Source organism: Trachinotus anak, unplaced genomic scaffold, assembly GCF_046630095.1.
Source record: "Trachinotus anak isolate AG129_WGS33_773 ecotype Australia unplaced genomic scaffold, CSIRO_AGI_Tana_v1 ptg000021l, whole genome shotgun sequence".
NCBI classification, from domain to species: domain Eukaryota; kingdom Metazoa; phylum Chordata; class Actinopteri; order Carangiformes; family Carangidae; genus Trachinotus; species Trachinotus anak.
In genome coordinates, this window is record NW_027273872.1 from 6029447 (window position 1) to 6052802 (window position 23356).

Consider the following 23356-nt stretch of genomic DNA (forward strand, 5'->3'; position numbering starts at 1 on the left):
GAAAACAATTACTCAGTTATTATAAGTTGTCAGAGTTCATTTTTGATCAACAAATTGATATGTAAACTGACTGTTGCACCACAAAAGCAGATTTGTCTCATTTTATTCCCTGTATTAAAAGACCTGCGAGTTGTCAGTTTGGGAGCAGATTCCCATCCTGCAGTTAAATTTTTGGTGATGGGTCAACACTTTTGTTTACATTACAGATTCAGCCAAGAGATTTAACCAGATGTGATTGGCTGGTGCTAGGGCTGTAAACCAGAAACACTGCGCCTGGGGAAGATGCATCTGTGTGTGTGTGTGTGTGCTCTGTAGCTGCATGTGATGACATTGCCCCTTGCAGTTGTGTCATTGTCCTCTCAGTCCGAACAGAAAGACACTCGGCTGGCAGTGTAAAAGGAATCAACCGCATTTTTTTTAGCAGGTTTACCTGTGTTTAAAAATCCTCTTATACGCACCAAATGTTATAAAACTGTGATTTTTCAGAGCTTCTGTGCACCACCATTTACTCCAGTCAAACTTGATGCTTCACACCTCTTCTCCTGGTCACCATACTTTATTCACCTCACCCAACATTTTTTATTTGCCATCTCACGTTCATCAGGGTGGTGGTTACTGAGGATGTTTGCATTCTTGCTTTTATCAGAGTGGTCACTAATTCCTTGGTAACCTCCACCCTAATGAAGTCCAGATGGCCAAACGTGGAGATATGAATAAAACATGGTGTACAGACATCCATCCATCCATTAATTGTGATGAACTTGTTTGAGGCATACAGCAGTCTGTGCCTTGCTTTTTGTGTGTTCTCAGTTCAAAATTGCACGACCATCAAAGGAATTAAATAGTAGCTGTACTTTAGTCATTGTGATTACATTTCAGGAAGCGTATGGAAGTTTACGTGTATATCAAATGACTTGCAGTAGAGTAGGTGTTCTTGGACTTTCCTGCATCCTCAGAACTTGAATCAGTCAGTACAGTACTTGTCCTTTGCTGCACCCACTAGCCTCTCCTTTGCTTCACATCAGTGAAGGTTGTGAAACAGATTCCATCTTTTTATGTGGATGCGCAATCTTTCATTGCGAAGAAATATTATCCAAAACTGGTTTACAAGCTGGAATTGGCTTTGCTGCCAAGTAACATCATTGAACTTTCTAACAGAAAGTAGGAAGCAGGGCTGAACTCACTGATTTCAGCGACCGGGTGAATTTTAAGATGCTGAAGGCCGCAGAGAGGCCACCATATGTCGGTCCAGTGGACCGGACAGCCTGTAAACAAAATAACAGAGCTTGTTGTTGTTAGGTTAATGGCCAGCGTTGCTATGGTGGCAGGATGTGAGGTCATTGTTTTGACTCTCTGGCTTCGTTAAACACACACACATACACACACGCCACACACAGTGCCTTGCATAAAAGCTCACAGTAAATAAAACAAAAGACACATCAGTTAAGTCATTTATTATGAATCAGTAACTTTCACCCTGTCTCTCTTACTTTCTCTCATACACAAACACACACTCTTATTTCTCGCTGACACCTGGTCTTAACATTGAACCTTTTTCACGCTGTTCTCTCCCCCAGCTTCCACTCAACACATCTCCAAGGCCTTGTTACAGCAATAATCACGCCTGATTTCCGGGAATAATTTCCTCCCCTGTGTGGGAGCAATCTTTGCGCATTTGCATTCATTTGCGCACTTGACAAGTTGTGTGTGTATTTGTGTGCATGTGTGTCCCCTTTAATGGAAGCTGCAGGTGAGAGCAAAAACAGGAGACAGCAGGCCAGTGGTGATATTATATATCAATGCAACACATGGATCACTCTGGTTTGGCTGGACCTTTACTCATGTTTGTAGTATAATGTTTCTGTGTTTGCTGTTGTGCTTCTTCGTTCTATGATAAAGGACTATTTTGTAATTTTGTAATACTGTGACAGTACTGCTGATTTCACCCATACGGTTCTTATTATTGGCTTCTTAAAATGTTGGTACAGGATTTCAGGCATATAAACAGTGTGACCTACCCCAACCCTGCAATGATACATTATCTGAGTCCTACTGTTTGACTCCACAGAAACAGACTGCTGGTATTGTAACTCACTTTGTTGAATGTTTGTGCCATCAATCATCAAAACCCACCACAGCCAGACAAGCCAATATTAGATGTCGGGACCAAAGCGATTTATATCTAAGAATTATGGATGAACAGCTCTGGTCCAGGGTATTAGGTGACCGCAGAGTATTAAAACACAACGCATATAAATTCACCATTAGGAAATCACAGCTGCTGAGTCTGCTGTTCTCGCTCCCTCTCGCTCGTTCTTGTGTCTTTCATAGTGATTGGCTGAGCAGTTGGCACCTGGATTAGTAGAAAGATTTTTAAAAGCTGCACAAAGCAGATTTGCACATGGGTAACTCCAAGTGGCATGTGGGGTCATGTGGAAGAGAGGCAAAAGTTCTGACAGAGGTGAGTGAGCCATCACTGTCATTTAGTTTTGAGTGGCCAAAACCTTTGCCAGATTTCACTTTGGGAAACTCTGCTACTACAGCAGGAAGGCTAATAATTTGACCGTGCATTTTTCCTTATGTTCTTATATTTTTTGGGAAGTTTGTCTTAGTCTTCTTAGATACCTTGAGCTAGATCCGGATCTGTTACTGTTTCATAGTCTGACTCTGAGAACCACCACTGAGATAAAATTGAGACAACTTGGCTAATCTGTTCCAGTAAAGTACGCTGAATTTGCCGCAGGAGCTGCAATTTTGTTGATAGAAGTAAAATGTGTCACAACATTGTTGTGCACTGTTAGCAGCATGAGCGTTGTGGTGCTACAGAGATACTGCAACCTACAAATCATATTCTCCAGATTCAAGGAACATCCTTGTTTGGTACAAACCCCAACAAAAATAACATCATCATCATTTAAATTTTTTTTGTTTGTTTTTTTGGGAAAATTTAATGTAAAAACAATCATTCCAATTCACTCATATCTCATATCTCAATCACAATATATGCCAAAATAATCACAATATGATTTTCTTTTTCATATCATGCCGCCCTACAAGCCACTTTATCAGCCTTTCGACCTCCCCTTATTAGTGACAGTCAAATATTGAAGTCGGTTTGTGGTTGAAAAAACTACCATGTACTGTGGTATTTGTACTTGTAAGACCACACTAAACTAGGCTGCAACTAAGAGTTGTTTTGATTGTCATTAACTGATTATTTTCTAGATTGATCATTTGATCTTTATAGTGTAAGAAAAATAAGTGAAAAATAGTTATCACAATTTCCTAAATCATTGCCATAAAATTGACTAGTCCAAATCTAAAGGTCATTTCAAGTTCACAAGTTCATTTGACTATCACAGAAGGCTTGAAAAACATACAGTATTGACAAATATTATTTTAAATGCTTGTAATGAAAGTGAATAGGAATCGTTTCGAACACTAATCGAATGCTTGTTTCCTTTTTTCAACTAATAAGCTATGACTACTCTGTGTTCATTCATTTGTTTTTTTATTTTTATGCCCTCTGGGCAGTATGGAATTACCTTGGTGGCTGCTTAAAATGCTTTGAAATAGGAAGTCTGATCTTTATTGCTTTCACTGTGGTTTTATGTCTTCATATTCAACTGTCTTTATTTCTCTTTCTCTGACTATATTTCAGTGTTTTACCCCCTACTGTCTGTCTCTCTCTTGCATCCAGTGTAGACGGCCCCTCCTACCTCCCTCACAGCTCCTCATCCTCTTTTGCCCTTTTTCTTCCTCTTACTCTCTCTCTCTTTGACCCACTAAAGTGAGATCGCATCATGTTTTTCCCATCATGCTATCCTCCCACCCTGCGGTGAGGCGGTGAACCCCCGGCCGGAGGTATAAAGGACATGATTTACAGGGCCCCTTCACAACAAAAAAAGGGAAGAAGAAAAAAAAAACATGAAATGAGAGATCAGTTTTCCAGCACAGTAGTCTTGTGCTTCAGTGCAGGTTTCACTCTTCAAAATTTTGACTTGAAATATTGCGCTCCAGCCACAACACGGTGTGGTCCAATTTTGTCAGGTTGCAAATGTGCCGAAATGTGTTTCCACAAGAGGAGAAAGTTTCAGTTTTCTCTACGGGTGTTTGCCTGAAGTCTGGATGGAATGACAGGGAGATCCAAATGAGGGAGGAGGTGGAAGCAACAGTTGAGCATTAAGGCCTGAGGCTATTCACACATTGTAATGCTGTGTTTTAAAAGAAAGTATGGGATGTAAAGTCTCACTTAAATTAAGTCTGGCTTTTTCATCTTTGTGTCGAGTGGCTCAAACAGTTAAAAGCTGACACGTGCAGCCTCCTGCACGTTGCTGCAGTTAGATGTTTGATGTGATGTTGGAACTCCAGAAAGATGGTGTTGTTGTTGTGGAAGCATGCTGTTTGAATTGAACTCTAAAGTTAGCTAAGTGTAATGAAATTCAGCTGTTGTTGCATCTGAAGGAAAAAAAAAAACCTCAGGATAGCGTCACTATCGTTGAGCTTATTCTGTTTTGAACAGATTCTAGTGGCACAAAGTCAACATGAGCAAGTGTGATAAGCATGTCAACATTCCTTAAAAGAAAGAATAGCTGGACCGGATTTCTGATTCTCTGCCATACAGATGGCTATTTTGACTGAAAAACATTGCACATTGGCTCTTTCAAGCAAAAATATTTAGAATCACTGAAGCACCATCCCAACAAATATTTGATTTCTCATGGGGTTTACACCCTGGAACTTGTCAGCATAAGTTTTCTGGAACAGTTTTCTGCTATTGACTGTGGTCAACAGAGCTAAGTCAAGTTGATCACACTCAGCAGGTTGTCCCTGAAAATTCAGACAATTCAGACTACAAGTAAACAAATCGGCAACAGCTGCAATTTTATTGCCACCATTTCAGGCTGTCAGTTTAAAGCTTAGACACTGAGATCACCTACCATTGCACACATAGTGTTGATTTTGTAAATGCAGACTAATGTTTAAGCAATGTTTGTTAGGGAATCAAACATACAACCTATTTGGGTCTTCCTGCCAGGCAGGTTACCCTGTTGCAAGATGACCTGAAACACACTGAGTCCCCCTCAGCATCTCATATCTCCTGTGAGTTGGAAACAACAGTGCCCAGACAGACACTCCTCCTGTATCAAAACATTGTCAGACAGTGACAGGCTAGGCCCATAAATTTCACTGCTGGATACACACCAGTCCATCAAAACAAACCCACAACACCCATAAACAGGCTTCTTAAACAACTAAGAATAAAACTACTGCATGCTTAAAATGTGTTTTTAAAAACTGCAAATACAAAGTTTAAGTGGAAGTTATTTCAATAAAAAAGCCATAAAAAGTCCAGATGAGAAAATGTGGATTTGCAGCACTGTCAGAAAACTGAAGTTCCTTTGAAAGTTTGGTTTGAGTAGTTTTGTCGATTTTAGTGCGTGTCATTGTTTTTAAGTCAGTCTTTCATGTTCTTCAATGTCTTCTCTGCTCTTCTGCCATGACCAAACACACATTGCTGCTGTTTTAACTTTAGTTTTTTATTGCTTTAATTACTTAACCTCAACTCCACGAGCCATGAATGCAAACGAACTGTTTCAAATCTTATGCTTCTCGTTACTTGGACTACATGCCACCTTTGGCTGAGACACCAAGAAGAATCTATTCAATGACAACCAACAGCCTGCATATCAGAGGGAATTCCCATTAAACTCACAGGACCTGTAAACTGACCTGACTAATAAGGTGTGGAACATTCTGGTGGAGTTACACTCCCAAACTCCAAATAACAAGCAAGGTCACATGTATCAGAGGAGAGGAATCAGGAAACGCGGTAGGAAAGCTCTTCTCAGAATTAATAACACAGATCACTGCCTGAGAGATAAGAAAGATGAACTTCAAGCAAATGTTAACAGCATGCACCAGTGTAGAAGTACTTCATAATCCCAGTCTCCATGCACCTGAATACAGATATATATTTATAAACGTAACGTAAACATATTTATAAAACCACTCTAAATTAATTGGTTAGCACTTTCTTGTCCAATATATCCTTCTGTATAGACAATATAACTCCTACCAGGGGTTGCCATAGACCTCAAAAATATTCTCAACAAAAAGAAAATATTGTTCTTCACTGGAGCCATGTTGGAGAAAAAAAGAAGTGAACAGGAAGGTGAAAAGGGCCATCAAAAAAGCCAAAGCAGCTTTAAAAAAAAAAAAAATTATATCCATGTAGCCTGGCAGGGGATTAACACTATGCCAGCAGTTAACTTGATGAGAGACTTCAAACCTGTGTGTGGCTGGGAACGCTGATGAATCCCTCCCCAGTTATCTAAACTCCTTCTACGCAAGGTTTGACAAAGATCATCGTTCACAAATGGGAGACACCATCAGCAGCCTGAACCCAGGTGACCCCTTCACTATCAATGTCGATTTTATGGTAAGGTGTTGAAGGACACATAATAAAAGCCCCTGGCAGAAATACTGTGCTGAGCTGCTAGGTCCTAGCTCCTTGCTAGTCTTCCTCCTAGCTGGAGTATTGCTAACCACTGTGAGAGTCCCACAATCATGAGAACACTCCACTATCATCCCTATCGTTAGGGGCAGCCCCAAGGTCCTGAATGATGCCAGACCTATAGTCCTCCTCTCTCTTGTCATGAAGGCCTTCGTGAGGATCGCTTAAAGCCACATCACCAACGCCACAGCCTCACAGATGGACCCTCTTCTGTTTGCACATCTACCTACAGAAGGTTTGACAATAGCAAACTTTGTACACAGATGACAGCAGAAGCCGCCATCATAACCGCCACCAGGTGATACTATGCTCCTTTCGCTGCTCTCAGGCCCTGCACAAGATCGGGGGCCAAGCTTGTTTGGAGCTGAATGTCACCAAGACCAAGGAGATGCTCCTGGACTTCACCTAGCATGGAGTGGGAAGGACTGTGACTATAATTTGTGGGGAACCAGTGGAAGTTGTAGACCACTACAAATACCTGGACAATACAAACAAACATCAAAAAGTGAGTATTTTGTGAGGAAGCTAAACTCCTCTGGGGTGAGCAGCAACATCCTCAACACACTTCACAACTCCTTTATAAACTTCTCATTCATTTTCTGGATTCACTCTCACAATCAACAAGAAGAGTTCAAGAAATTAGACTAAGAGATGGAGTTAAACAGAGTCTAAATCAGATTTTCCCCTACCTCCAAAGTCATTTAACATTACAAATGTATTCTGGGAAATGCTGTTTTTTTTTCCTATGAATTCTGATTATGTAATCAAAGGATTACAGCTGGAGTGAACCGATGGTTTTGCTTTCTCTGAACATGATGTGGTAAAACAATCAGGGTTTGTATGTACAGCACACAGGCCTTGACTGGAGTTTGCCTCTACATTATGATTAAATGCTAGCTTGAGGATTGAGGTTAATTATTAACATCAAGGTCTGAACAAAACTATAATGCAGAGGTTTGTGGCACTAAACAGGAAAACTAATGGTTTAAACACACCTCCACACATGGATTTCTTTTCCTTATATTTAAAGATTTTCAATAAGCATCTCAATTATATAATCTTACCATTGTGTGGTTTTTGCAATATTTGCACTTTGAGTTCTTTGAAATCTAAGAGATGAAAACACTGAAGAGTAAATAACTTTTACTGATACTAATGGTCATATGGACTTAGTGAAAACATGCCAAAAAAAAACATCAGTGAATTGTCAGGCAAGTCACAGATAATGCCTCAAAAACATATGTTTTTGAAGTGGGTATAAACTCACATTCTGTGCTGTGGATCCAAATTATAATCTACAGACGAATTACAAATGTGTCACATTACGATGAATGGGAAACTACATTTTTACAATAAAAAGGTTTGATAATGCTTACATTTAAGGGAATAAAAGAACTGGCTATGAGTGGGTTCAGAAAAAACTTTATACAGTTTTGTTGCATTTTTAGTTTTTCACCTTGATTTTTAAAACAGTTCTAATTAATATCCTGTTATCAACTTATGTCAGTGAAATTAATGCATATTACCAACTCTATTGCATAATACATCACTTATATCTAAGAATAACATCACTTTTGACAGAATGTTGGAAGAGTTCACTGCTCTGTGTAGCACACACACTCACACACACACACACACACACACACACTCACACACACACACACACACACACACACACAGAGTGATGGCAGATGACTCTATTTTTCCACGTAACCTATAGATGGATGGGAAGTTGTTGGGCTGTCATGTTCTCATGTACCTGTATTGTAAAACCATTAGGGGTTACAAGTAAAGGCTTCTATTTGGCAATGGAACACCTGCAAGAGGCTTGAGATTTAGGACACATCGTCAGTAATGAAACATGATTTAAATAGGCTTTTGACTAAAATAAGAGGAAGGAGACAGATTTTAAAAAATGTTTTCCACACTAAGTAGGAAAAATGTGGTTGTCTTTAAATATCTCATCCCAGAACCATGTGTATTAATATGCTGCTGTAACAGTCTCCATGCTTTTCGGAAAGACTTTGGAAACTGGCTGCAGCGATTTACTCTGATTCGGTGAAAAGAGCATTAGTGAAAATTAGCCACTGATGTTGGGTGATAAGGCCTGAATCAGTCAGTCAGTCAGTCAGTGTTACAGTTCATCCCAGAACATGGATGAGGGTAAGGTCAGGGCTCTGTGCAGGCCAGTCAAGTTCTTCCATACTGATCCTAGAGACTATATCCAGGGAATAATTGAGTAATATTGTACCCATCCCCAATCACGTGAGCAAACATAGTGATCAGAGCTTATTAATTCTGTTTTTGTGCACTAAACAAGTAAAGAAAAGAAGTAAGTGTGTCTTTGTGGGTCCAGATTTTTTTATGATGTAATTATCGCTATGTCCATGAACAGAAATGTATACAAATATATATTTTCTCCAGCACAGACATCAAGATATTGTGCTATTGTAGATGCATGTTTAGTGATGGTACTCTCTTTTTATGTGTTCAGTTAACATGTAAGACTTGTGCTTTGAGAAATGCTGTACACAATAATAAAAAAAAAATTGAATTGGAAAAATCCACATCAGTAATTAGAGAGTAAATATAAATGAAAATGAAGGCAACTTTAAAATATAATATGTTTGGTAATCATGCATGGATCGTTTTCATAAGTTTGCATCTCACTAAGAGGAAGTTCATATTTCAAACACTTAGCAGTATATGTTCAGGCTTATCAATTTTTCTTTGTCTTTGATGAAGATGAAAAAAAAAAAACAGAATTGGACATTTAATAGCCAGAAAGGTACCATCAAAATTGGTCGCTTGATCTTTCCCCTAATTGGGAAATGAAATAAAATACTGAATACTGAGGATACCCTGAAAAACTGGCCAATGTGAGGTCCTCTGTCTTTTACTTGTTATTGTTGGAACGTCTTTCAGTGACGGAGAGTAAGAAAAATCTGTTGGACAGAAGTCTGTGCAGCTGTCAGGCTTCGATACAGATGAGTTACTAATAGTTTGGAAATGAAGAGACGGGAAGAAATTAAATTATCACTGCAGTCAAAAGAAAACCTTAAATCTCTGAGGACGTATACTTTTCACACTGCAAAAAAAGTCCTTGAAATTTTGTTTTGACTATAAAAAAAGGGTGAAAATGTGTGAGATAATTTCACTAGTTCAACATGCTGTTTCAAGAATATTCTGAAAAAAGTGATGACATTGTAAAATAGGGGTGATATTGCTCCAGAGGTATCAAGATAACATCACTGCTTAAACAAGCCAGTTTGCTTCAGTGAAACTACCTCACCTGGCAGATTTTGTCTCCCGTGCTTTTAGAGAAATAAGATTTTAAGGCTCAACACTACACTGAACGACTTGTCAAGATGGATAGCTTTTGCAGGGCAAGAGAAAGAGAAAAACGATTCTCATTTCCAGGTGACGCCAACGGATTTTCAAAAAATTCAACAACAGGATTTGAATGGTTTCCGCAGACATAAAGGTCATATCACTCCCTCAGCATGTTGGGGGATGATGTCAGCTTTAAAGTCAAGGTGAAAATGAAGCAAATGCCAAAACTGACTATAAAAGATTTCTACACAACTGAAGCGTTGCATAATAATATTTGGACAGTGATGCTTTGTTCTGAATCCCCCCCGGTGGCGTATTAAACTCTGGCCAGTTAGCTCAGTAAATTAAAGGCTGATTGATGGCCTGTTGAGGTTACTGGTTACTTAGATGACTTTGGGCAAAGTACCATGCATGCAAAACAGTGGGTATCATTGACTTTTCATGCAGTCACATTGACATGACTGCACTCATGAATAAAGAACAGGATGAATGAAAATGCAAGAACACATACAAAAACCTTCAGTGAAGATGTGGTTTGATATTAGACCAGATGTCTGCAGAAAGAAGAATTTATAGACTTTCTGTTTTTCTTATTATGTGAAGGGAGAATTGTACTGAAGAAAAAAATAGACACATTCACATACACTCATGAAGTCTCATAAAAATACAGACATTTCTTCATGGTGTTATTGCAGGACAGGACACCAGAGACTTTAATACACAACATATACATGCACACAAAAAGTATAAAGACATACTAGATGCTCTCATATGCACTCACACACCTTATCAGCTTTCACAAAGTCAGCCAGGAACATCATCTTGTGTTTCTGGTGTCCCTCTCTGTTCAGGGATTTACTGTCTGTCCCTGAGGAACTGTTAGGTAATGCTGCTACGCTGCCCAGAAATCCTGCAATTCTAAAGAACAGAGCTATACACCAAATGCAGAAAAACTATCAGGAGCACCTGCTGTTTCCATGAACCTGACTGACCAGGTGAACCCAAATGAAACCTCTGATCCCACACTCAGCTCACCTAATAAATCGCCTTCTGTCATGAAGGATTTGGACAGGTGAAAGGAGGATTTTTGAGCCTTGAGACAGTTCATACATGGGTTGTGTCAAAGCAGGTGAATTCAATATCACAGCCACCAAAACTGCCAGGTGCAATAAATATCAGGGGATTTGTGTTGGTGACATTCAGCTCAATGCCATATGAAGTGCAAAAGGGTCGTGCAAAGCATTTGAGACACAGTAGACAATACTCTCAACTGTTTGTATGTAACATTTACCATTAAACCAACAGCATACCATTCTGTTAGCCTCTGGCTCAAGCACAGACTGTATTTTCAGCTCTGTGGCATCTGCTATAAATTTCTGAAATAATCTTCTGAAGCCTGGACCATAATTCTGAAAAATGATTGCGATTGACGGTTGTTCAGGTCAGAAGATCTTTTAGCCTAATGATGGTCCAACCTGGGTACAATGTAGGCCCATGAATGACCTTATAATGCACATGAAATTGCAAGTTGTTATTGTAGTTGCTGGTCAAGGCCACAGTGACCTCACAAAACTTGGTTCTGGCCTTGTGAACACAATATCTTGGGACCTTCTCAAAGTAAACCCTTCAAATTTAGCACAAATGTCCATTTGGACTCAAGAATTAACTGATAAGATTTGGGTGGTCAAAGGTCAAGGTCACTGTGATGTCCCAAAACACGTTTTTGGCCTCTAGAATGTGATATCTCAAGACCGCCTTGAGGGAATTTCTTATTGCACAAACACTCACTTGCACTCAAGAATGAACTGATTAGAAGAATAGAACAGGTCACTGTGACCTTACAAAACAAGCTTTTGATCATAAGTCACAAATTCATACAGTAATTACAACAAATTTTAACACACATGTCCAACTAGATAAAATGATGTAAATGATGACATTTTGTATCCAAATGGACAAAGTTCAACTTCACTGTGACTTCATAGTGTTCGGCAAAACCATTTCTGGCCGTTAATCAAGGCTTTAACTCAGGAAGATTGTGACCATATTTCTTGCAACTTGGCTGGTTAGCAGAGGCATGCAACTGCGAGGCAGTAGTTCTAGTTATGCACTGGTCGGGACATCAACCTGAATACACAGATCTCCATGTGTAGAGACTGCTTTTTGACAGTTAAGACTTGATTTTAGGGTCGGGGTTGGAATTAGGTGTTGGTGATGATTAGGGTAAGGGCCTAGGGAATGCATCAAGTCAATTACTTTTTCCCACAGGGATAGTAAGATGTGTGTGTGTGTGTGTGTGTGTGCGTGCAAATATTGTTTGTTGTGGGCATGAATAGATAGTTTTGAACCTTTGAAAAAGGTTCTTTTTCTATCCACTTTTCCATTATTTGCCATTCATAGACAATTATTGGATGACTTGCCAAAAAATTTGTTAGATGAACGTTGCCTCAGGATGAATTGCATTAACTTCAGTGATACCCTACATAACTAATGACATTCCAATCAGCTCCAGCTGTACTTTGTGTTTATTGCTAATTGGCTAGGGTGCAAACATGCAAAACTAAAATGGTGATCATAGTAAACATTAGACCTAATGAGGTAATGAAAGATAGGTGCCTGGGGAGAGGGTGTTTCTGTGTATAGTAGAAAGTTGCCATTTGATGTGTCCCTTCTGTATCTGGAGAAGTACAGTCCTTTCCTCAGACCAAACTCCTCGTCCACCTTGTTCTTGCTGTTGTTACCTGTGTCCATGGTTCTGTCTATTTGTTTTTTCAAGTGCAATAGCGTGTGATCTGTTTATGGCAGAGCTAGAATACAAAGGCAAAAGGCAAAACAAATCTGGAGCACTTGTGTTCACAATGCTGAGGTTAAATTAACCACAGCATGGACTGAGTCATCGCTCTGCATTTGTTTTGAGGGCTGAAAGGGACCAAGTGTGAAAATACCTGTGTCACTCAGCCTTGTCATGTCAAAAAACTCAAGAACATGCTACCTAATTAGTAATAATGTATTGTTGGATGTAATGGTAAATTATGATTTTAAATAATTTATCTTAAATAGTCTTCTAAATGCCGCCAGGAATGTGCTTCAATACAGATAGCCCCAAAATACCTCAAATAAAAAATCAAAGCAGTGAAAAAAAAACTCTTTTCGGGGCTAACAGGAGCACTAAGAATCATGCAGTAAGACTCAGAAGCAGGCCAGACTGTGTTTAGGTGTCAAAGGTTTGATCAAACATTGGAGCACATAACCTTTCAGCCACAAGTTTCCTCTATTAACTTCAGCATGCCCTTAACAATTGAGCTAACTTTACCTTCTCATTTTAGTGGGTGCTGTATTGCCAAAGTTGGTTCTGGCCAATTTCTTTTGTTACTTTTTTATGTACTACTGAGACGTTTTTGTGCCAAAAAAAGCATTAGCCTTGATTCATGTTGACATTTGAGGAAAGTTCAAGGGAAAATGGAGTAAAAAGCTGTGGGTTCTACAAGGTACAGCCTTTATTAGCGCTAATGTGCTTGATAATATCCTTGAATTTGCACAGGTAAAACAATTTTAGTCTTCTTAACTAAATGAAAAGAGCTACATTAAGAAGAAATAGATTTTTCTTCATCCAGCCTTAGAATACTTAAAATGAGACTAAAGAACTTAGCTTGTGTTATATTTGAGAACCCATCACCCATGTTGGGCAATTACTAGAAAAAATGTAACTTCCTGTCCCACCCTGGCCTTCCAGTATGAAAGTGTAAATCACTGCAGAGGGTTACCATAGGTTTTTCTAAGCCTTTGGCTTTCTCCAAACCTCATGTAAAATTATATCATATATATGACATTGTTCACAAAGCGAAAATACCTTAAAAACATTCAAGTAAAAATCTGATACGCTTTTATGTAACTGTAATTTGTGAAAGGTTGCAGAAAGATAAGAGTTATTTTTTAATGAGATTACTGTAACACCATAATCCGTTTCTTCCTACATCTGGTTTCCTGTGACGTCTTGACAGAGTAATAAGGTCCACACTTTGTTTTCATAGGTGTGAGCAGTTACCCCAGAATATTCTGTGTAAATGACCTTGCCAGCCGTTGTCTCTCAGGTTTCTATTTTAATGAAATAATGATGATGGATGTGAGAACTGCAACCAGAAATCTTGACAGCTGAGCAGGGTGGTTGAGAGGAAGACTCATCACCTCTGTTTCTGTACCTGTCTGTCTCTTTCTCTCTTTTTCTGCCTGAGCCATGAAGGGATGTTAATGAAGACTGAAGATAACTGCAGCACCACACATGACAACGACCTTTAAACAGCAGCTGTTTGCTCACATTGAGATGCAGATAGATATACTAACTGCATACTTTCTAAAGATGCAAATTGTGCTGCAGGCTGTAGTTTTGATCTGACTGTCTGCAGCTTGGGCTGATTCTCTTGCAAAAAGATAGAACATCAAACTTATTCACGTATAACATATGCTAGTTATTTGCTGCATCATTGCATTTGTAGATATTACAGCATCTCACTGTTGGAAAGAATCAGAATTTTCATCCATTTGTTGCTCATTAAAACCAGAACTCTAACCCTGATAAAAGCTAGAGAAAGGGGTCTTTTGCATAACACTGTCATCACTTTTAAACAGGAAGATATGTACATCTGGCGTGCAGAGCAGCTGTGCTGTTGGAAACTTCACCTTAAAGCAAATCTGTTTATCAGCTGCACCCTTTGCTAGCAGATAAACCTCTTCTGTTCTCTTTCATTAAAAGAGTCAATGAACTAGAGCTTCAATTAAATAGGAATTATATTGTGATTTACTTTATGATAAAACCCGAAGCTCTTTCAATTTCCATGCAATGTTCTGCAAAATATTACAATGAGGTGCGGGTTGTTATGGGTACAGTTCAGCTGTCATAGAAGGAAATCTAGTTTTCCAATAAGATTGAAATAACACTCAGGGGATTGCTGTTATAGCATCATTATCTGGATCATCCCTGGCACATGAATTTGAAAACTCTGTATTTGACTTTCAACAGCAACAAACCAGTAAAAACAGACAAGAGAGGCTCATGAGAGAAGTCCTTAGTCATGAGGGGCTGTATTGTTGTAATTTAGCATTGTTAGGATGGAAACAGCTGTAATTATGGACAAATCTACTTTAATCACTCACAGTTGGTGTCTAATGTGGAGTTCAAAGTACGAAACCAACCCTCTTGTTTCTAATCTCACATTCATCTTTGTTTTGCTCCCCAGGTCCTTCAGCACATTCAATTTGAAACAAAATAATAAATACTGCATTAAAGTAAAGTCTCAGGGTAGGTTTACGTCAGTGTGTGGAAGATATAGTCCTTTCAACACAATGTGCCCTCATTGCAAGGGTTTAAAAGTAAATGAGCACTACTAAATGTTTCCTTAGCAGTTGTGTGTTGATTCAATGTCAGTTCATGCTCAAAAGAGCTCACATGTAGCTCAGTTTATTGAGAGTTAGTTTGAGGTAGAGTTTTCTGTCACTATGAGGAGTTAAAAGGCGACCACGGAAGTGAAGAAGATAATAATGAGGCTAAAAAAAAGCCAAAATCTATCAGAGAGAAATCAAACATTGTTTTTCCACAATCAACAGGGTTAAAAAAATCGTAGTCATCGACATCATCAAGGGAAGGAGTAATTCCCAATGTTGCAGGATGATGTCAGGGTGACTGTCCACCTGCTGATATTCAGTAGAACTAAATTTAAGACAGAATGACTTCAAACTAAGAAAATTCGCCTTTGGAAGTGGCCCAGAACTTGTACAGTTGAGATGACGTGGAATGACCTGAGAGAGCCTTTCACACCAAACATCTTGAGAATATCACTGAGCTGAAGCAGCTCTATAAGGAAGAATAGTCCAAAATTCCTCCTGAACATTGTGCAGGTCTGATCACCGGCTACTGAAAGAGCTTGTTCGAGGTTATTGGTGCCAAAGGAGGTTTGACCAGTTATTAAATCCAAGGGTTCACTTCCTTTTTCACTGTGAATGTTTGACTGTGTTCAATAAAAGCACAAAAGATTATAATTGTTTGCAAGATATTAGCTCAAGAACATCGTGTTTGTCTTAACTTGTGACTTAGACATACTTATAACTCTGTTAAATTCAAACAGAAGTACAGTTACTGCAACGGACAAAAGGGTTGACTTTACAGCAAGCAGAGGTTAGCGTTGATTTAACACTTGAATTTGCAACTGACACAACAGGGTACAACTCCCCAGCCCCTTTTGTGAACCTAAAAAAAAATAAGCAGGTCAAATATCTACAATATGAGTTTAAATTGTCTTGACCCTGCAGGGACCCACAGTTAGATAACCTGGCTGTAGAGGCCCCATTGCAATATATGCAAAATACATACATCCTGGATCTCTACAATTACTGGCATGCTACCAATTATCGTGGCTGTACGCCTGTCTGTCTGCTTTGTATACCCCTGTGTCTATAATATGCAAGATCATCTATGTCGGCCTTTACACTCTAAGTCATGTGAAGGAGTCGTCTCTGAAACAGCTTCCTGGATCAAGGTTTGGAAAACAGGCTGTTATTAATCTATGACGGAATGAAGCACTGGCATGAGATTTGAATTTATTCTCCATTCCTAGAAGAAACCTACTCTTGATTTGTTCAGACAATACTGGGTGCTTGTGCAGATGGTCAAATGTTTCTTGGAACTATCCCGTTTGGAAGTTGAACAAGCCTGGCGTGCTTTTACTTTGGGAAGACAAAGAAAATTCAATGAAAACAGACTCTTGTTTTGAATCATGGGTTAAATTGCAAGCACGTGAAATAAGAATCCAAAATGTCTTTAAACCTCACGTAAAGTGTTGATACCCCCAACCACCGCTAATAAGAGTGGATAAACTGAAGGTCAGACCTCAGTTAAAATATCAGTTGCATTTGCTTTTTACATGAAACTATTGCAATATAAAATCATGATCATAATAGCAGGCGCAAGAAGGCCAAGGGATAGGGAAAAAATTACAAAATTCCTTTAGTTGGAGAGTTTTTTGTTTCATGAATCTTTATCTTTTCCTCATTTTTGTTTCTTAGCAGAGGAGGGTAAACAGAGTTCACTGACAATGTTTTTTTAACCACTTTTTTTTTTTTAAACCATTCAGATACATAGTTCCGTACTGACACATTCACTTCTCTCTCAAATACTTTGTTTGAGAGAGAAATGAGACAATACTGGGGGAAATTGATGCAGTCTGTTAAGGTGAATATGCTTTATAATGCTTGTTGGATTGTCAAAGTGCGTTTGAAACCTGCTACCCCACGCCTTTCCAAAAGTGGCTTTGGGGGGCGCCTTGCCTGACAGTTTTGGTAACTTTCCGAAACCAACATTTCTACAAGTGAGCCCACTTCATGCACACATTGGCCAGGTGTGCTGAGGTGACAGCGTGAACAGACTTTGCATGTTTTTCTCGAGCCCTCATTTTTCAGTTTCTCAAATTCTGTCCATTTTTGTATATGCAAACAATAGCAACACAGTGAGGTCCTTTCAGAAAGAGACTGTCCGAACCAGTGGCATGCCACCAGGGCAAGCAAGGCAAGCAGTGCTTGCCCAGTTAAAGCTAAAGATAGACATCAATTAGACTGATACTGAAGAGGAAGCAATGAGTCTCCTTAGATCTGATCTCAGAACCTATCGTACCTGTCGTTTCTATCATTTTCATAGGTGTGACTGTGTCCCACTGACAAAGGCTGGAGCTTGGTAAGCAGAGAGGAGAGCATCTTAATTTGGAGGTTTGTGCATGTGCATTGAGGATATGCTCAGTTCTGCTGGTTAGTCCGTAAAAGTCACTGCACGCCACTCGTCTGTACATTCATTTTAAGCATACACTAGCATGCAGTGCTTTTGTGTTAACTTTAGCCCATTAAGCTTAGTGTTCTTAGGTTGGATCTGTCAGGTATCTGACCTGGGTATCACAGTCACTGTTGTTCAAACGTATGTGTGCAGTTTTGTATTGTAAAGTGAAGTGGTGGCTCATATTGAAGGCCATGAGATTTGCTTTAAGAGATGTGCACTGTTGGCCACTGCACACTGATTTAGGATCATATACCACTGAATTTATAATGAAATATTTATCATACACAAAATATACCATGATACACCTGTCCAGACCTCTTTCATACCAACAGTGAAAATGAACATGAGCAGAACATATTAAGTGTGGAGTGAAACAAAAAGCGTCACTGTTTATATGTTAAAAAGAGCAGGAAACTTAGATTGATCATGTATTTGTATCATGCATATGTATTTTGTTCACCTTCTATTGACATTTTTATGCATGTGTATGTGTGCATGCATGTAGTCCTACACCTACCTGTGTGTTTTTCTCCATTGAACCGCATGGCATTTGTCAAGTGTCAGCTTCTCCCACCTCAGACACATTTGGGCATTAAAAAAAACCACAGAAAACCCCAGAAACCTGGCTGCTGAAACTGGGTCACCACCCTCACAGGCTTGTTTGGGGAAACACACACAAACACACACATTCTCAAACACATTGGAAAATGTTAAAACGTGACCAGGACTCCCACTAAAGAATGTAAACAGAATAATTGAAAAAAGCTGATTTTCAGGTTTTCTGATTTTCATCCAATGTGTTGTGTTGCAATAACAGAAATTACTTGTTTTAGTAGAGGAAACATCATCAGTCATTTTCCATCTTTTTCACTGTAAAATATTTTTCTTCCTGTCTTTTTTGCTCCTCTCTCTTTGTATCTTTAGCTGTCTTTCTCATGATCTTGGTTCTCTCATTTGATTTTCTTGCGGTTTCCCCAGCAGTGTGGGCTCTCTCCAGCAGTCTATTTATTGTTCATATAAACTAGTACAGTGTCTTCCAACATTGTATGGGTCTATCAAAACCCATTAGGCCAGAGACAACAATATAATCTACTTTAACAGACCCAGTTGAGGAGTTTCAGTCTTTTTGCCTTGTTAAATCCCCAGAAATTGAATGAGGCATTCAGAGGCATAAAATCAACAAACCCTGCGTGCTTGGCGTTATGGTTGACAACTGCAGTCAAAGAGTTCAAGTATCTCCTGCAGAAGCTTTGTGCTGCATCTCTATATCATCACCTTGTTAGCAGATGGTGCCAGAACTAGTCAGAGGTCAAAGAAATGGGGGATTTTAAAGCTAACTCCCATTCGTTGTTGACATTTTACACTTTGTTTTAATGATGCAGCTTGGCTCTACTGCGACAACATATTTTCTACATGTGTGGTGGCCAGTTATTGTAAAAACTGATAAATTGACAAAATAGCAGAAAAATTGGAAGTGCACCATTTCTGCTTGCCACCAACAAAATAATGGTGACCTGCAAAAGCAGCCAATGGAGTTAGTACCTTTCAGACAGCAGCCAGCATTTAAAAGCACGTGTCTGGTGTTTATTAACTGCCAGACATTTTTCTTGGCAGGGTGGTAGGGCTCTATGAAACAGTATGTGGACCCACTGGACATTGAAACCTGCCACTGAAACAAATGCTGATGGAAATCCCGAATTTGGTGGGGAACTCATCTCAGCAGGGTGCCTCACCTTCTCAATGTTTGGGCGGCCAATATATTCCACCACATTTTTGTGGATAATAATCTTCTGTTTGGCTTTATTTGGACTGTGCCCAGTCGAGTGGAGAAGAGAACAGAACAGAAAGCAAAGGAAAGAAAATGCAGGAAGAAGAAACCACAGGTGACAGGAGATGTGAGAGGAAAGGTGAGAAGAGCAGAGGGAGAGGAAAAGGAGATGCAAAGAGGAACTGTGAAAATCCACCCATTTCCTCCATGTCCATCATCGACCAATTCATCTGTTAAAGCCTGGACCCACCTCATCCACACATATGTCTTTGACACATTCAACAGAGAGTTTACAAATCTGACACAACGAGGAACTAACATATCAATCTGTGTGGTCTACAACTTATGTGACATTGTATGAAACATGCTGAATTGGAAGCAGCTTTGACAGAGAAATCAAGGCATCTGCGTTCTTGTCATTCTTATCCATTGCACATACAGTAACCACTTTGTCCAAACCTGTCTTAATTTTTATTAATACTATGAAAATATATAATTGTTAATCCAAGGCAAAAATAATGGAAAACATTTAAACTGCAGAATAATCTGAAAAAAAAATCAACTGAAAAAAAATGGCTCATTTTAAGCCATTTTAAGATGTAAATAGCAACAATAATTATTTTAACTTGATCCAGGATGACAGTGAATTTGTAATAATTACATTTTCTTATGGTCAACAAGTCCCAGGACAACAAAAACCCAACAATGCTGCCTGTGGCTCAAGACTTGCTCTTTCCATTGCATTTTTGGCAATAAGAAAAAAAAAACAGAGTGATGACAGCTTTATCAGGGAGGTGTTGCTGTGAGAGACAAACCCATGATTTACTACAGCAGTGTCTGTCTGGAGCTGGGAACAACATTAGCTCAGCTCAGCCTGTTTCTGTTGTTGGGTTCTCGTCCTTCTAGTTGCCTCCTCAGTTTCGAATTACAAACATAGCTAATAGTGATATACCCCAGAGACTGAACCAGGTAAATGATGCAGTTTTACACAGATAAGGGTACAGACATTTATTTTAAATCATAATCATGGTTTGCGTGGTGTTTAATGAAAGTTATATAATTACGTCATTGTCCTGAAACTTTTTTGACATTAACGGTGGTGGAAAGTGACTAAGAACATTTACTCAAGTGCTGTATTTAAGTACAATTTTGAGGTACTTGTACTTGACATGAGTTTTTCCAGATAATGTTACATTATACTTGTACTCCACTACATTTCCGATGGAAATATTGTAGTTTTCATTTACTTGACAGATGCAGTTACTGGTTAGTTTGATTTTACAAAAAAAACATAGGATCAACTTACAAAATATGAAGCATGGCTATAGAGTAAAGGGAATGCAGGTATTATTACTATGTTATGAGGCTCATTTGACCTGTTGAGCTTGGAGCTTTGTATTTAGAAGTTGTAACCTGTATTGCAACAAAACTAACACCCGAAAGCTTGAAAAATTATAATCTTTTATTTTCTTGTTAATGTTTGCGCATACGATTTTTAAAAAGGTTGTCTTTAAGGAGCCAGAGATCATGAAAGCAGCCAGATTGCATAATGAGGACTTAATAACTTTGATATTTGTAGTATTGCAGTATTGCTACTTTTGCTTGAATAGCAGATCTTAGTACTTCTCCCACCACTGGTTATAAGCTCAAACAATAACAACATTTTTAAATATTTGTGTAAATATTCAAGCTTGCAAGACAGGTGAATCACAGCAATAAAATAAACCTAGAACACTGTAGAAAACAAGCTTTATATGTTGTAAGTGGAAATTTGAAGTGACAAAAAGAAGAAAAAAGTGTTACCATCAGCCGCTTTTACTAGCATCCATTAACAGTTCACAAGTTTACTATTTGGAAAATGCCTCTCTCTGTACTTTGTCCATTTGCAAGAGCTGTTTCCTTTCAACTTACAGTTTTCTTCCTTTCATGCCTCAGACTGTCTTGTCTAACAGCCAAGCTTTAACAAGCACGAAAAACCTCAGTGTCGAACTTGAACCCTGAAAAACCGTATTTTGCTCTAACATGGATTAATGTTAAGTGCCTTGCCCAAGGGCAGCTTGAAGGTATTTCCTGAAGGACTGGAGAGCGTTAGTCATTCACCTATCCTTTCCTCAGATTTTCCTCTTCTACTAACAACCCAGCATTTCTTAGATCTTTAAGCTTAGTCAATATTCACAGTGGAAGACATGACTGCTCGATGTCTGTAACCTTTGAATTTAACTGTGGTGATGGTCCATGCTAACACTTGTGGTCTTGAGGTTTAAGCAGACACTTATTTCCTCCATAAAACTTCTACCAGACTCATGAAAATTTCTCTTGCAAAGTGCCCTTTGGAGGTCCCCATGCTAATTGAATAAAACGTGCCCTCTGCCTATTTTCATTTTTTACTGCATCTGGTTCCCATCCTGCTCCCTGATATTTAGATTAAACCACCATGAGTTTCCAGCCGCTGGAGAGCCGGTTCCAGTGGCTGTAACCCTGAATGGATGAACCAGAGCGGGAGAGAGGAAGAGGCAAAGAGTGCAAGGGAGAGATTTTGGGATATGTAGGGAGCAAAACAGAGATAGAAAAAGAGAAAAACAAAGGCAAAGAGATGTAGTGGAAGTCTTTCCATGTCCTCTGTCTGAAGTCCGCTACGGTTCAAGATGAGGTTTCACATGATTGGCAGCCAACAACCGTTTTTACTCCTCAAGTAGACAAAGACAGCAGAAGAATAGATTTGGCTCCTGTCTTTCAAAATTTCAACTTGATTCTTGATTATTTATGTTGTATCTTATTTCTACATAAAAAGCCCCCGTTCTACCTTATGTCATTTGGGGGCAAGGAGTAATCGATAAAACAGTATAATCTAATCTATATTTGCTGAGGTATGTCTCTCTAGTTAAGTCCTGGTGGCTCTCTATTCTGTGTTGAGTGCATTGACTTCATTATATGAGCTGGACATATAATTTTCTTCTTATTGTTTGCGCAAGACCTTTATTTTTCTAACTAGAACGAGACTATATCCAATTGATTTCCACACTGAAAATATCTGCTAGGAAGAACTTACGTAATTGCAAGTTAACCTGGGCTCTCGCTTTGTTCGGTCCTGTGATTTCACTGATATGTATTACATTAGACTCATTTTGAGGCCTTTAAATGACTGTTTTTAAAACCCAGCTCTGCACCACACACAAACATAGGCAGCATAAAAGATCTTTCACACATTCTAATTTATTTGCGCTTCTGAAGTATTTTGTCTTATTAATATTTAATGTTATGGATGTTGTGTTTACCGGTGTGAGGTCTGATGTGATGACACTGGGCTTTGACCAGTCAATAACTCAGTATATGTTTTGCAAGTATGTACTGTCACAAGTAGTGTTGACAACCACTGTACTGCTGTAGGACAGGTGCACTGTATATGTCTGGAGGATAAAAGATGAATATAAATGTATTGCATAAATAAATTAAACTGGAAAACCAGATGCAAGTAGCAGAGCCAATGTAGATTTTTATGTCAGAGCTGGCTTGCATGTCTCCACAGCAGGAGTGCAGCAGCTGTACTGGTGACACCTGGTGGAGTCAACTGGTAACTGGCGCTTATCTTGGAGGGAAAAAAGACCAATTTTGTAACAGTTTAGTTGTGCATCATAATTTGTCGAGAAAAATGTTTGGGATTTTTTTTGGAGGTTTGTTTACCTGTCATTTTATTGTAAGTCCAGTGTGAAACAAAACCAGTGCTCTGTCTCATTTCTTTACCTCTTATAATTCTAACCATGTTTTTATTATCTAACCATATGTTTAGTATGACAAAACAGATTATATTTAGCAAGGCTATGCACAGTAAATTTACTGTTTCAATAAGCATTTGATATATGGTGAAACTGAAAACTTTGTTTTACTCAAGTTTCCAAGTTTAAAATTGGTTATAGCTTTAAGA

At 38.9% G+C, this 23356-nt stretch overlaps 1 long non-coding RNA gene across 5 annotated transcripts in view; it reads left to right on the forward strand.

The window, feature by feature from the left end:
• Positions 1–23356, forward strand: part of LOC139637946 (uncharacterized) — a 69181-nt gene that overhangs the window by 19764 nt on the left and 26061 nt on the right. For 2 of the 5 annotated variants that reach the window (XR_011694727.1, XR_011694726.1), the window contains exons 5-7: positions 6604–6752; positions 6846–7022; positions 17535–17602. This is a non-coding gene — a long non-coding RNA (uncharacterized lncRNA). Of the gene's footprint in view, positions 1–6603; positions 6753–6845; positions 7023–17534; positions 23270–23356 lie in introns of those variants that run through there. The other 3 variants (XR_011694725.1, XR_011694728.1, XR_011694724.1) reach the window with 3 other exon arrangements.